Source organism: Bos grunniens, chromosome 4 (genome assembly GCF_055505025.1).
Source record: "Bos grunniens cultivar Pamir isolate PY7600 chromosome 4, Bosgru_T2T1.0, whole genome shotgun sequence".
NCBI classification, from domain to species: domain Eukaryota; kingdom Metazoa; phylum Chordata; class Mammalia; order Artiodactyla; family Bovidae; genus Bos; species Bos grunniens.
In genome coordinates this window covers 27,547,887-27,561,932 of record NC_141168.1, presented here as the reverse complement: position 1 = coordinate 27,561,932, position 14,046 = coordinate 27,547,887, and positions in this window count along the sequence as shown.

Below are 14,046 nucleotides of genomic sequence, written 5' to 3'. Positions count from 1 at the left end.
GTGAAAGTGAAGTCCCTCAGTTATGTCCGACTCTTAGGGACCCCAGGGACTGCAGCCCACCAGGCTCCTCCGCCCATGGGATTTCCCAGGCAAGAGGACTGGAGAGGGGTGCCATCGCCTTCTCCACGTAATAGAGTGAGAGAGGCAGAAAGAGCATGAGTGCCCTCCCCTTCCCCCTGCCTCCGTGCATGCTCAGTTATGCTGAGTGGTAAATTCCGGCTAGAGGGACTTCCTAGGTAGCACTAGTGGCAAAGAACCTGCTTGCCAATGCAGGAGACCTGAGACGTGGGTTCCATCCCTGGGAGGGGCAGATCCCCTGGAGGAGGGCATGGCAACCCACCCCAGTATTCTTGCCTGGAGAATCCCCAAAGACAGGGGAGCCTGGAGGGCTACAGTCCATAGGGTCGCAAAGAGTCCGCATGACTGAAGTGACTTAGCATGGCACGGGACAAATCCAGGCTAGACTGGATCAGAAAAGACATCTGAGCCAAGAGGTTGCCCAGTGTTTGTTGGTTTCTCTCTGTGTCCAATAAAACAACAAATTTTCCTTTCACGTGTTAACAATCAAATCAGCTGAGCATTGTTGGTGCTGATGGGGGACATCTGGAAGCAGAACTTAGAAGAGACTCATGTGAAGGGTGACCACACTTCCCAATTTATGCCTGTTGTTCTAGTATCATTGTTAACATGGACCCATTCCACTCTCAAAAGCATCCCTATAGGAATCACTCTACTAATGTATCTTCACAGATGTTTAGGAGATCTCCATCCTCACTTCTATTGCCTTGGTTTAAGCCTCCATCAACTCTCACCTAGATTACTGTGATAACTCCAACTGGGCTCCCAGATTCTGTCATCACTGTAGCATTAACAGCTAATTTCATTAGAAACTTACTATAGGCCAAACACTATGCTAAGACTTTACAAAGATCACTTAAACCACCCAACTCATTGGAATAGAGATATTCTAAGGGTCACATTTTGATAGATGATGAACCCAAGTGACAGAGGGGCTCAAGAACTTGTTCAAGGCCATAAAGGGACTGATGCAGAGCCAAGACCATACTGTTGATGACTCTGATTTCTTCCCAATCCATTTCCCTTTCATATGTCTAAAGAGCTGTCTTTCTGAATCACAGATCTGACTATAACCTCACCTTGATAAAACCAAACTCTTTGATATGAAATAACCAGGCCTATCTCTCCAGCCTCCCCACTGAGCACTGCTCCCCATGAGTCAGCTGCTTCCACCATGCCGAATTTCTTGTGGTTTCCATAAGGCACCACGTGTTTAGATGCTGCAAGGATGTTGCACATCCTTCACTCGATTCAAATATCTTTTCTTGTGTTTTCTACCTGTTGTTCTCACATTGCTCTCAAGATACTTGTCCTTATTGATGGAGCTCTTCCAGGCTACCAGTGTGCCCTGTGTGTGCGTGTATTATAGCATTTCTCACACTACTGTAGTTGCTTGCATATCTGTTTCCTTGGGGGGACTGCTGCTGCTGCTGCTGCTGCTAAGTTGCTTCAGTCGTGTCCGACTCTGTGCAACCCCATAGACGGCAGCCCACCAGGCCCTGCTGTCCCTGGGATTCTCCAGGCAAGAACACTGGAGTGGGTTACCATTTCCTCCTCCAATGCATGAAACTGAAAAGTGAAAGTGAAGTCACTCAGTCATGTCCGACTCTTAGCAACCCCATGGACTGCAGCCTACCAGGCTCCTCCATCCATGGGATTTTCCAGGCAAGAGTACTGGAGTGGGTTGCCATTGCCTTCTTCGTTGGAGGGACTAGGACCCCTTTAAGAAGAGGATCCATTTTCTATTAAACTCTTTTGATTCCAATAAGAGAAGCTGACTCTAAACCTAAAGGAACTTATTGGGAGAATATGAGTTGGCTTGTGGGATTGAAGAGCCAGCTGAAGAGCCAATCTTGGGAGCCAGTCTTGGAATGCACTGACACCGGTAGAGCTCTGGGGTTTCGGGTAAGGATATCCAGTTGAACATCTCATCAAATGCTGCAGCAGGCTGCGTGGTTTCCCCAAAGGCAATTGAGGGCTCTTATGAAAGAACAATTAGGGGAATGGATGTCTACTGGGGGATGATAACAAATGCCCACCACAGTCTGACTCTTTGCTCTGAATTTGGACAGGAGCTCTGCCATCAGCCTCAAGCAAGTCTGTATATCCTTACTGAGGAAGCCCAAATTTCGAGGCCTAACTGTCCTATGACCTTGAGCCATTTCTGTAGCTAGCCACATAGGCAATTAAATAGGTGAAGTGACCAATGATGACTACAATGACTTGCTCTCGGAGTGGGCACTGGTTTGGTTACAGTTGCTGTTTGCTGAGCTCTCAGCCCTGGGTTCCTCAGCTGCAGTGCAGTTCACTGTGGGCATGGGGCTCACCGGGCCCATCCTGTTCTCCTGTGGGCACTGGGGGCTGGGCAGCTTGTATTATGCTGAGGCTCCTCTGTTTGCTGGGCTATTAGTAACAAACTGTCTTGCTTTCATCCATTCACTCTGCATGTCTACTTTGGGTGCCTTTGGGATTGTCGTAAATCAATCTGCTTTCTTCCTTGGTCATTTTCTTTGGAGTCATTGCTCTGCTTCTCTCTGCTATTCTCTGTGAGACCTGGGTTCGTCTCCAACACTGTCCAAACCCCCACATTCACTCTGATTTTTTTCACTATTGGCCAACCCAATATCATTTTTTCGCTATTAAGAATAATCTTCAGCTAACATAATGCCTGTGTTTGGGGATGGGGAGGATCTTTCTTTTTAGAGAAAACACAAAACTTCCTCAATTATTGTGTCCATTTCCAGATCTGGGTTCACGAGGCAAGGTCCAGTCTTCCCCTGGCTTGTTGCTATCTTGCCTTTATATTCCAAAACTTCTATCAGTTCAGTTCAGTCGCTCGGTCGTGTCCGACTCTTTGCAACCCCATGAATCACAGCACGCCAGGCCTCCCCGTCCATCACCAACTCCTGGAGTTCACTCAGACTCACATCCATTGAGTCAGTGATGCCATCCAGCCATCTCATCCTCTGTCGTCCCCTTCTCCTCCTGCCCCCAATCCCTCCCAGCATCAGAGTCTTTTCCAATGAGTCAACTCTTCGCATGAGGTGGCCAAAGTACTGGAGTTTCAGCTTTAGCATCATTCCTTCCAAAGAAATCCCAGGGCTGATCTCCTTCAGAATGGACTGGTTGGATCTCCTTGCAGTCCAAGGGACTCTCAAGAGTCTTCTCCAACACCACAGTTCAAAAGCATCAATTCTTCGGTGCTCAGCTTTCTTCACAGTCCAACTCTCACATCCATACATGACCACTGGAAAAACCATAGCCTTGACAAGATGGACCTTTGTTGGCAAAGTAATGTCTCTGCTTTTGAATATGCTATCTAGGTTGGTCATAACTTTCCTTCCAAGGAGTAAGCGTCTTTTAATTTCATGGCTGCAGTCACAATCTTCTATACCAAGTAATAAATTGAAATGCCACAGATACATCCTATGTATGGTAATGTGAGAAGGAATAACTTAAATAATATACTTCATTACAAAGAAAGAAATGTAGGTTGAAATTCTTGTTTCTGCATCTTGATGACCAGGCAGTAGCTGCTGCTGCTGCTGCTAAGTCACTTCAGTCATGTCCGACTCTGTGCGACCCCATAGACGGCAGCCCACCAGGCTCCCCCATCCCTGGGATTCTCCAGGCAAGAACACTGGAGTGGGTTGTCATTTCCTTCTCCAATGCATGAAAGTGAAAAGTGAAAGTGAAGTCGCTCAGTCGTGTCTGACTCTTAGCGACCCCATGGACTGCAGCCTACCAGGCTCCTCCGTCCATGGGATTTTCATACAGTGGAAGTGGGAGGATTAGATCTGATAGACAGAGTGCCTGAAGATCTATGGACAGGGGTTTGTAACATTGAACAGAGGTGGTGACCAAAACCATCCCAAAGAAAAAGAAATGCAAGAAGACAAAATGATTGTCTGAGGTGGCCTTACAAATAGCTGAGAAAAGAAGAGAAACGAAAGGCAAAGGAGAAAGGGAAAGGTTTACCCAACTGAATGCAGAGTTCCAAAGAATATCAAGGACAGACAAGAAAGCCTTCTTAAGTGAACAATGCAAAGAAATAGAGGAAAACAGTGGGATGGGAAAGACTAGAGATCTCTTCAAGAAAATTAGAGATACCAAGAGAACACTGCACGCAAGGATGGGTACAATAAAGGACAGAAATGGCAAGGCCCTAACAGAAGCAGAATAGATTAGAAAGGGGTGGCAAGAATACCCAGAAGGACTGTACAAAAAAGGTCTTGATGACCATAATAGTGTGATCACTCACCTAGAGTCAGACATCCTGGAGTGCAAAGTCAAGTGGGCCTGAGGAAGCATCACTACAAACAAAGCTAGTGGAGGTGATGGGATTCCAGCTGAGCTATTTTGCATCCTAAAAGATGATGCTCTTAAAGTGCTGCATTCATATGCCAGCAAATTTGGAAAACTCAACAGTGGCCACAGGACTGGAAAAGGTCAGTTTTCGTTCTAATCCCAAAGAAAAGTAATGCCAAAGAATGTTCAAACTATCGCACAATTGTGCTCATTTCACACATGAGCACATTTTTTGAGTAAGGTAATGCTCAAAATCCTTCAAGCTAGGCTTCAACAGTACGTGAACCAAGAACTTCCAGATGTACAAGCTGGGTTTAAAAAAGGCAGGGGAACCAGAGATCAAATTGCCAATATCCATTTGATCATAGAGAAAGCAAGAGGATTCCAGAAAAACATCTATTTCGGCTTCATTGACTACGTTAAAGCCTTTGATTGTGTGGATCACAACAAATTGTGGAAAACTTTTAGAGATGAGAATATCAGACCACCTTACCTTCCTCCTCAGAAACCTGTATGCTGGTTAAGAAGCAACAGTTAGAATCAGATATATAACTATGGATTGGTTCCAAATTGGGAAAGGAGTTCATCAAGGCTGTATATTGTCACCCTGTTTATTTAACTTATATGCAGAGTACATCATGAGAAACGCTGGGCTGGATGAAGCACAATCTGGAATCAAGATTGCTGGGAGAAATATCATTAACCTCAGATAGGCAGGTGACACCACACTTATGGCAGAAAGCAAAGAAGAACTAAAGAGCCTCTTGATGAAAGTGAAAGAGGAGAGTGAAAAAGCTGCCTTAAAACTCAACATCCCAAAAACTAAGATCATGGCATCTGGTCCTATCAGTTTATGGCAAATAGATGGGGAAAAAATGGAAATGGTGGCAGAATTTATTTTCTTGGGCTCCAAAGTCACTGCAGATGATGACTGCAGCCATGAAATTAAAAGACACTTGTTCCTTGGGAGAAAAGCTATGACAAACCTAGACAGTGTTTTTAAAAGCAGAGACATCTCTTTGCTGACAAAGGTCTGTCTAGTCAAAGCTATGGTTTTTCCAGTAGTCATGTACAGATGTGAGAGTTGGATCATAAATAAGACTGAGTGCTGAAGAACTGATGCTTTCGAACTGTGGTACAGGAGGACTCTTGAGAGTCCCTCGGACAGCAAGGAGATCAAACCAGTCAATCTTAAAGGAAATGAATCCTTAATATTCATTGGGAGGACTGTTGCTGAAGCTGAAGCTCCAATACTTTGGCCAAGAGTGCAAATAGCTGACTCATTGGAAAAGACCCTGATGCTGAGAAGTATTGAGGGCAGGAGGAGAAGGGGGTGACAGAGGATGAGATGGTTGGATGGCATTACCGACTCAATGGACATGAGTTTGAGCAAACTCCGGGAGATAGTGAAGGACAGGGAAGCCTGGTGTGCTACAGCCCATGGGGTTGCAAAGAGTTGAACACGACTAAGCGACTGGACAACAAGGTAGCATTTATTTCTTTATTATGCATTCCATGTACCTTTTGCTTTGACAAGCACCTCAGCTAGATGGGGTTCTTCTCTTGGTAGGAAGACCATAAAACTTAATTCTTAAAAAACCTTCAAAGTTAATTCTTTAGGTTTAGATTTCCCCGGTGGCCCAGTGGTTAAGACTCTACGTTTCCACTGCAGGGGGTATGGATTTGATCTTTGGTCAGGGAACTAAGATCCTGCATGCCCCACAGTGCAGCCAAAACAACAACAATAAAAAAACCAAACCCTAAGCCCTCACTGGTCTGGCTGTGTAGGCTCGTGCTCTTCTGTAACTGAGCAGGTGCTGTAAAGAAGCATCTCAGGGATCTTTTGGGTTCCATGCCAATTCGCCCCTGCCCCCATGTTGTTTTTACAACACTTTTGCCTTTGATAATGAGTCAGTGCTTCTCAAATGCCTCTAGAACCCCCTTTTATACATAATGACATGCTCTGCTAATGGCAAGTGGAGCCCAAAATAGCAGCATCAGTCCCAATCGTAGAATGATTTTTGTGCCTCTGGTGGAATCATTTCCATCCTTAAGTATTAAAAGCTCCAAACTTTGGAGACGTAACTTATGAAAGTTTTTCATACAACCCTTCCTTTGAAGACTTCTGGAGGATGCACTGCATTAAAATTCCTCAGAAGGAGGAAAACATGGATCCAGGAAAAGGATGGATTCAATGTAGCATAGAAGTAAAGGAAATCCAGGATATTGATGGAGGGAGATGCCAGAATGACAGCAGAGCAGTCAGTTCTTATTGGAGCAAGAAAGGACTCTGCTAAATATGTCTCTGTCCTCTGTCCATGGGATTCTCCAGGCAAGAATACTGGAGTAGGGTGCCATTTCCTCCTCCAGGGGATCTTCCCAACCCAGGGATCAAACCTGGGTCTCTTGTGTCTCTTGCATTTGGAAGCATATTCTTTACCACTAGCACCACCTGGGAAGGGGTACATTAGGAATAGTATATAAAACCAAGTAGGGATGTTCCTGGTGGTCCAGTTTGTAAGACTCTGAGCTATCGACGCAGGGGGCCTGGGGTTCAATCTCTGGTCAGAGAATTAGATCTCACATGCCACAGCTGAAAGTTTGAATGTGGCAACAAAGATCCCATGAGCCAAATAAAGTCCCAATGCGGCCAAATAAATAATTAGTTTTTTAAACCAAGCAAACAAGACAATGCTACAATTATTAACTTGAAGAGCAAAAAGTTGTACTAAAAAGAAGTACAATTTAGGTATATGCTTTGTCTGTGATTACTCATAATACTATGACAGAAGATGAGATGGTTGGATGGCATTACTGACTCAATGAACATGAGTTCAAGCAAACTCCAGGAGATAGTGAAGGACAGGGAAGCCTGGCGTGCTGCAGTCCATGGGGTCACAAAGAGTTGGACACAACTTAGTGACTGAACAACTGAACAGCATGCCATGTAGGATCTTAATTCCCTGACCAGGGATCAAGCCCACACCCCCTGCATTGGAAGCCCAGAGTCAACCACTGAACCACCAGGGAAGGCCTCAGTTTTTATTTTTTAGATGTCCACAACCAACTCTCTGAAGTTCAGGCATAAAATGAACATTTGACGGGATATCCAGTAGCTGACACACTCTCACGAAAGACAAGAGAGAAATGGCTTGAAGGCTTATCCAGCCAGAACAAGGAATGATGGCCCACCCACGGCAGGACTGCCCCAACAAAGACCCCATGCCCTGCTACAACACAAACACTACAGCTGCCCGCAGTGATGCTGGGCCGAGAGTCTGCCATCACTGTCTTTTAGTATCAGACACTTCTGCAGCCACCTGGTCCGGAAAACAAGACTGTGCGGTGCTGGCTTCCTTATGTTCTCACTCCCAAATAAGTGAGTCTGCTTGGCAGAACCCAGGTGACAGGATGTACCTGAGCTGAAACAGAGGCTAGGGAAGTAAGGTCTGGCTTCCTCCCCAGGAAAGTGAAACTCATGATGTGCAAGTCCCCAAATAGAAGTACACCAGCCAGAAGTCTTGAAAAATGTCCCCAAAGCACCCTTAATTAAGTAAGTACAGTCCCAGATCTCAAAAGGTCAAACCATTCTCAGCTCTCTGATTACCAAACCTGACTATGCTTCTGGTCCTCGAGTGCTTCCCAGAGTCCTCTTTTCTCCAGTAAAGTCTCCACTGGAGCCCATTTACAGGCTTACAACTAGACTATTAAACACTCTAATGCTTTCTCAAAACCCTGGAGATAGGGACTTCACTGGTGGTCCAGTGGTTAAAAATCTGCCTTGCAATGCAGGGGACATGGGTTCGATCCCTGATCGAGGAACTAAGATCCCACATGCTGCAGAGCAACTAAGCCCAGGCACCACAACTAGAAAGTCTGTGCCTTCCAGTGAAAGATACCACATGATGCAACCAAGACCTGAGGCAGCCAGATAAATAAATAACTTTTGCAAAAACCTTGGAGATGTATAAGTATTCAGGGTCTTCTCAAAGGACAGAGTTAGGCCAGGACAGAGGAGGTACACAATAGATGAGTCAGCATTCTTGTCTCCCAAAGCCTTGAATTCCTTTTTCTACATCCTATCAAGGAATTTCTGGCCTCTCGTTGTTCTTTAATGTAAACCAGGTTGAATCCAAGCTCATTTAAGCCAACACAGCAAACTATTAGAAACACACAGAGCTGGGAGAAATAGCAATCATTACATAATCCGTGGTAAGAGGACCCTTATCAATAAACCAGCCCTATCTAAAATTATGCTGTCCCTTGTTGATGGAGTGCCTTAAATTTATTATAATAGATAACTTCCAGACTTTGCACATACAAATCATCAAATTCCTACCATATGTTTTCATGGGTAAATACTTTCTCTTCCCTACATTGATTCCTACACTTACCTACCCACACCCACTGGACATTGTGGAACTGAATTCTGCTTACCAGTCTCCTAACTCTGAGGGGAAATTTTAGCATCCTCCTGCAAGAAAGGAAAGCCTTCTTCTCATAAGGGATTAGGCAGTGGGAAATTTCCAGAAGGATTTGAGGGTTTGAATCTTCTAAGTCTCTAGAATTAATCCCTAATTTTCACTCTGTTTCATCATGCCTTTCTTTTACATTAAAGACTGGATTGAAGCTATGACTTTGGTAGTCTTCAAAATTCAACAACCCAAGGAACCTGGATTCTGAGTTCTTTTTCTTTGAACTTTTGGTCTCTTTCTTTGAGTTATTCCGTGTCATCAGAAGCGCCCGTTGTACCCCAGTGTCCAGGAGTTCTTCATACCCTTTATGTTGTCTGAAGGCAGCAGCCACCTCGTTCCCTGGATACCCTCAGCCAACAAATGGTCCTGGTTATCAACAACTTATAATTAGCTGCAGGCCATTGACAGTTAAGTTCCCAGCCCAGAATATTGCTGGAATCTTGCTGAATTCTATTCTGTCTTGTTAGGATAAAATTAACTCCCTGGGGATCTATAACCTGCAATCCACTCTCTAGTACCAATTTCTGTCTCAGAGTTCTTCAGCTGCAAGCAATAGGAATTTAGAAGGAGCTTGGGTTTTGTGTCCCTCGCTTCTTTGGTAGCTCAGCTGGTAAAGAATTCGCCTGCAATGCAGGAGACCCCCGGTTCGATTCCTGGGTGGGAAGATCCCCTAGAGAAGGGATAGGCTACCCACTCCAGTATTCTTGGGCTTCCCTGGACGATAAAGAATCTGTCTGCAATGTGGGCAGACCTGGGCTTGATCCCTGGGGTTGGGAAGATCCCCTGGAGGAGGGCATGGCAACTCACTCCAGTATTCTTACCTGGAGAATTCCATGAACAGAGGTTCCTGGTGGGCTACAGTCCATGGGGTCGCAAAGAGTCAGACACCACTGAACAACTAAGCATAGCATAGCACAGAATCAGAGACAATTAGAGAAACAGGCTTAGAAAATGCAGACCCCCCCCCCTCCCGAAAAGAAGAAAGAAAATGCAGGCTCAGAGCAGCATCAAGGATGCAGGACGTGGATTTAATCCACACTTTGTTTGGGACACTGTTACCAGCTTGAACAAAGCTCCACCAGATTCTCTGTCCTTATGGTTTTCCATTTAACATTCAAAGTCCCAGGAACCTGTCTTGGGCCTTGTTGCCTGCCTGTGCCAGTTATCTTCCCTTTTCCATCCAAACCCACTCTCTCCCTTCTTCACCCTCTCTGTGGCCAGAACCATATGGTTTCTGCCTGTTCTACAAGACCATAGACTACATCAAGGGTCTCATTGCCTCTGGTCTCCAGATGGGTTTGGCCAGTAGGAAGTCCAGGTAGGAGGTCAGAGGGTGAGGGGAGAATGGAATCAAGACAATTATTCCCTCTCTTGCAGTAACATGAGGCTGGCTGTGTGTCCCTCAGGAGAAGGAAATTGTTCTTCTTGTGGCAGCCTCTTCCACTCAATTCTCTCTTTCCTAGTTCCAGTACCATGCCCTCCCCTCACCTCTAGGGCCATTATGAACTTTAGCCAACTGGATGCTCCCTCCTGACTTTTATATCTTGATCAGGGATGTCCCTCATCCCCACTAAATGAAGGTATGGTAGTGGGGTCAGCATCCTGACCAGGCAGTGCTGGTTGTGTGACAGGGCTGGGCATCCATCCAGCTTCTTGTCCTCTTTTGATTTCTGCCAAGAATCCCAAATCCCTTGTCTGGTTCCCATAACTTTCAGCTGTTGTCAAGACCTTCCAAAAGTCTTCCAATGAACTCTGTTCGGCTTAGGTGAGCCTGTCGCTTCCTGGGCCTACAACCATGAAGTCTAATTGACGTGCTGCTATCCCCAGAAAAGTGGATGCTGTGTCAACATGGCAAACACAGGTGTCTTATTCACCTGTTTCCTCCAGCGCCTGGTTCCTACTAGATACCCAGTTAAAAGCTGTTAAGTGAATCCATTTCTGCCATGGCCAGCCCTGGCTGCCCCATAGTGTTCCTCCCCATATTCCCCATATTGAAATGAGGGAAGAAACTATAGTCTTTGCTGAATGAGCTTAGTGAAACTGACTTCCTGGAGACTATTGCTTAGATGAAAATAACACAACATAAAGGATTAGTAAAGCTTTCAAGGGCCGATAAGCACATCATTTAAAAGGGAAAAGGAATAAAACATTGTCATCCAGAGTCATATATAGCCCACCAGGACATGACATTTGCAAAAGCCATCCCCCAAACAATGTAAGAATGCCTGTTAAAGTTTCTGAAATGGAATTCAGAGACAAGAGAAAATGTCCTCAAGGAATAATACCAAGAGGGACCTACTTAAAATGTGTGATGGAAATGAGATGAAAGCTTCACAAATGCCCTGTAAATCTCAAGAAAAATAATCAACAGCAGGTCCATTAAGACTCTAGTAGTGATGAGATACTAGAGTATCTTATCACTTTATCACTTACCTTCACTTATCACTTTCATGCATTGGAGAAGGAAATGGCAATCCACTCCAGTGTTCTTGCCTGGAGAATCCCAGGGACGGGGAGCCTGGTGGGCTGCCGTCTATGGCGTCGCACAGAGTTGGACACGACTGAAGTGCCGCAGCAGCAGCAGCAGCAGTGATGAGACAGCAGGTGGGAGAAGCAGAGAACCTGGGGACAGAGAACATGTCAAAATGAGCCATTCTGACCTGCATCCTGGGGCCACCAAGGCATCCACTAATGAACTCCCAGAAGCACAGAGCATTGATTTAGAAAAACAAAACAATACATGTCTCATCTTCAGCAAGAATCCTGTCACTTCAGTTTAGCCAGAATCCTCCTTCAGTTCAGTTCAGTTCAGGTGCTCAGTCATGTCCGACTCTCTGTGACCCCATGGACCGCAGCACACCAGGCCTCCCTGTCCATCACCAACTCCCGGAGTTTACCCAGACTCATGTCCATTGAGTCAGTGATGCCATCCAGCCATCTCATCCTCTGTCGTCCCCTTCTGCTCCTGCCTTCAATCTTTCCCAGTATCAGGGTCTTTTCAAATGAGGCAGTTCTTCACATCAGGTGGCCAAAAGATTGGAGTTTCAGCTTCAACATCAGTCCTTCCAATGAACACTCAGGACTGATCGCCTTTAGGATGGACTGGTTGGATCTCCTTGTAGTCCAAGGGACTTGCAAGAGTCTTCTCCAACACCACAGTTCAAAAGCATCAATTCTTCGGCACTCAGCTTTGTTTATAGTCTGACTCTCACATCCATACTTGACTACTGAAAAAAACATAACCTTGACTAGATAGACCTTTGTTGGCAAAGTAACGTCTCTGCTTTTTAATATGCTGACTAGGTTGGTCATAACTTTCCTTCCAAAGAGTAAGCGTCTTTTAATTTCATGGCTGCAGTTACCATCTGCAGTGATTTTGGAGCCCCCAAAAATAAAGTCTGATGCTGTTTCCACTGTTTCCCCATCTATTTCCCATGAAGTGATGGGACCAGATGTCATGATCTTAGTTTTCTGAATGTTGAACTTTAAGCCAACTTCTTCATTCTCCTCTTTCACTTTCATCAAGAGGCTCTTTAGTTCTTCTTCACTTTCCTCCTTATCCCTGATGTTTCCTCTTAGTAAATTTCCATCCACTGCTCCCCACCCTGTTCCTTGGCTATAAAGTGCCACCAATAAGGCTTCTCAGGTGGCTCAGTGGTAAAGAATCTGCCTGCAAATGCAGGAGACACAGGTTCAATCCCTGGGTTGGGAAGATCTCCTGAAGGAGGAAGTGGCAACCCACTCCAGTATTCTTGCCTGGAGAATCCCATGGACAGAGGAGCCTAGCAGGCTACAAACAATGGGGTCACAAAGAGTTGGACACAACTGAGCACATACATCCATGCTGTAGTCAGAGTTGATGCAATTTCTCTCCTCAGTTGCAAAATTCCATCGTGGTGGTCCTTATACCTGTTGTGTTAACACCTGTTGTGTTAACCCTCACCCCTCCTGCCCCAAATAAAGTCTTCCTTTCTTACTTTAAAAAAAAAAAAAAAAGCCCACAAGGGGTCAATCTTGAGAAATCCAAGACTACGGTTTCAAAAGAGAAAAACAACTACTCAGAATGGTGAAGCTTCCTAAAGTGAACATTTTAAATGAAAATTTAGAATTATTAAGTCTAAGGGCACTTATTGGAGCTATATCTTGAATGGAAACAACCAGAAATGCAACAATCTAGAAATATACCAAGAGGTTTCAGTTCAGGTTTTCAAATCTGTTTCTGATTCCTGTTTGACTTAGAATAAATCAATTAATTTCCCCATTGGAGAGATACATTTTTTCACGATGCTCCCAAACAAAACACTGTTTTTGAAAGTTAATAGTTGCAACAGTAACTGGAAACACACCAAGTGTTCTTGGCAAACAAGTAGTCATAGTTTAGTCCAAGTTGGTCTTGCTGTGGTTGTTTAGTCGTGTCCAACTCATTCGCAGCTCCATAGACTGTAGCCTACCAGGCTCCTCTGTCCACAGGATTTCCCAGGGAAGAATACTGGAGTGGGTTGCCATTTCCTTTTCCAGGGGATCTTCCTGACCTAGGGATCGAACCCATGTCTTCTGCAATGGCAGGTGGATTCTTTACCATTGAGCTATCAGGGAAGCCCTCTTATAGCCCCCTAAAGTCTCCAGTCAAGCATGCTGCCTTGCATAACAAAGGAAAGGAATTTCTGTCACATTCCTGTCAAGGGCCACATCTGGATGCAAGAAGAACGTGGCTCCTAGTGGTATAAGATCTTCACACACCCATCCTCAGGATGTTCCGTTTGTAAATGCTTTGGATTTTTCAAAAAGTGTCTCCACTTCTATAGTCTAAGGTAATTTTCCCAGTTGTGTGAGATGATAGCTGTTATTTTGAATTATGCCTTACAGATGAGAAAAGTACAGAACAGCTTGGCATGAACTTTGGGTAGCTCATGAGTCTCAAAGTCCAGAGGGCGTGGGGTCAATGGCCTCTGGGCCTCTTTTCATGCGTGTCAGTCCCTGTTGTGCCCATTTCTGTTAGTCATCATCACCGAGACCTTTGGTTGCAGGCTTAGCCCAGCCTAGTTGCTAAACCAGGGGCCCAACCCAAGCCCAAGCTCTGGATTCTGGCCTAGGTAAGCAGGCTGTCACCAGGTGCCACCACACCACAGCGGGGACCCCAGTGGTTCAGATCTGCATCTCCCAGCCCCTTGGCTGAGTAGCCTAG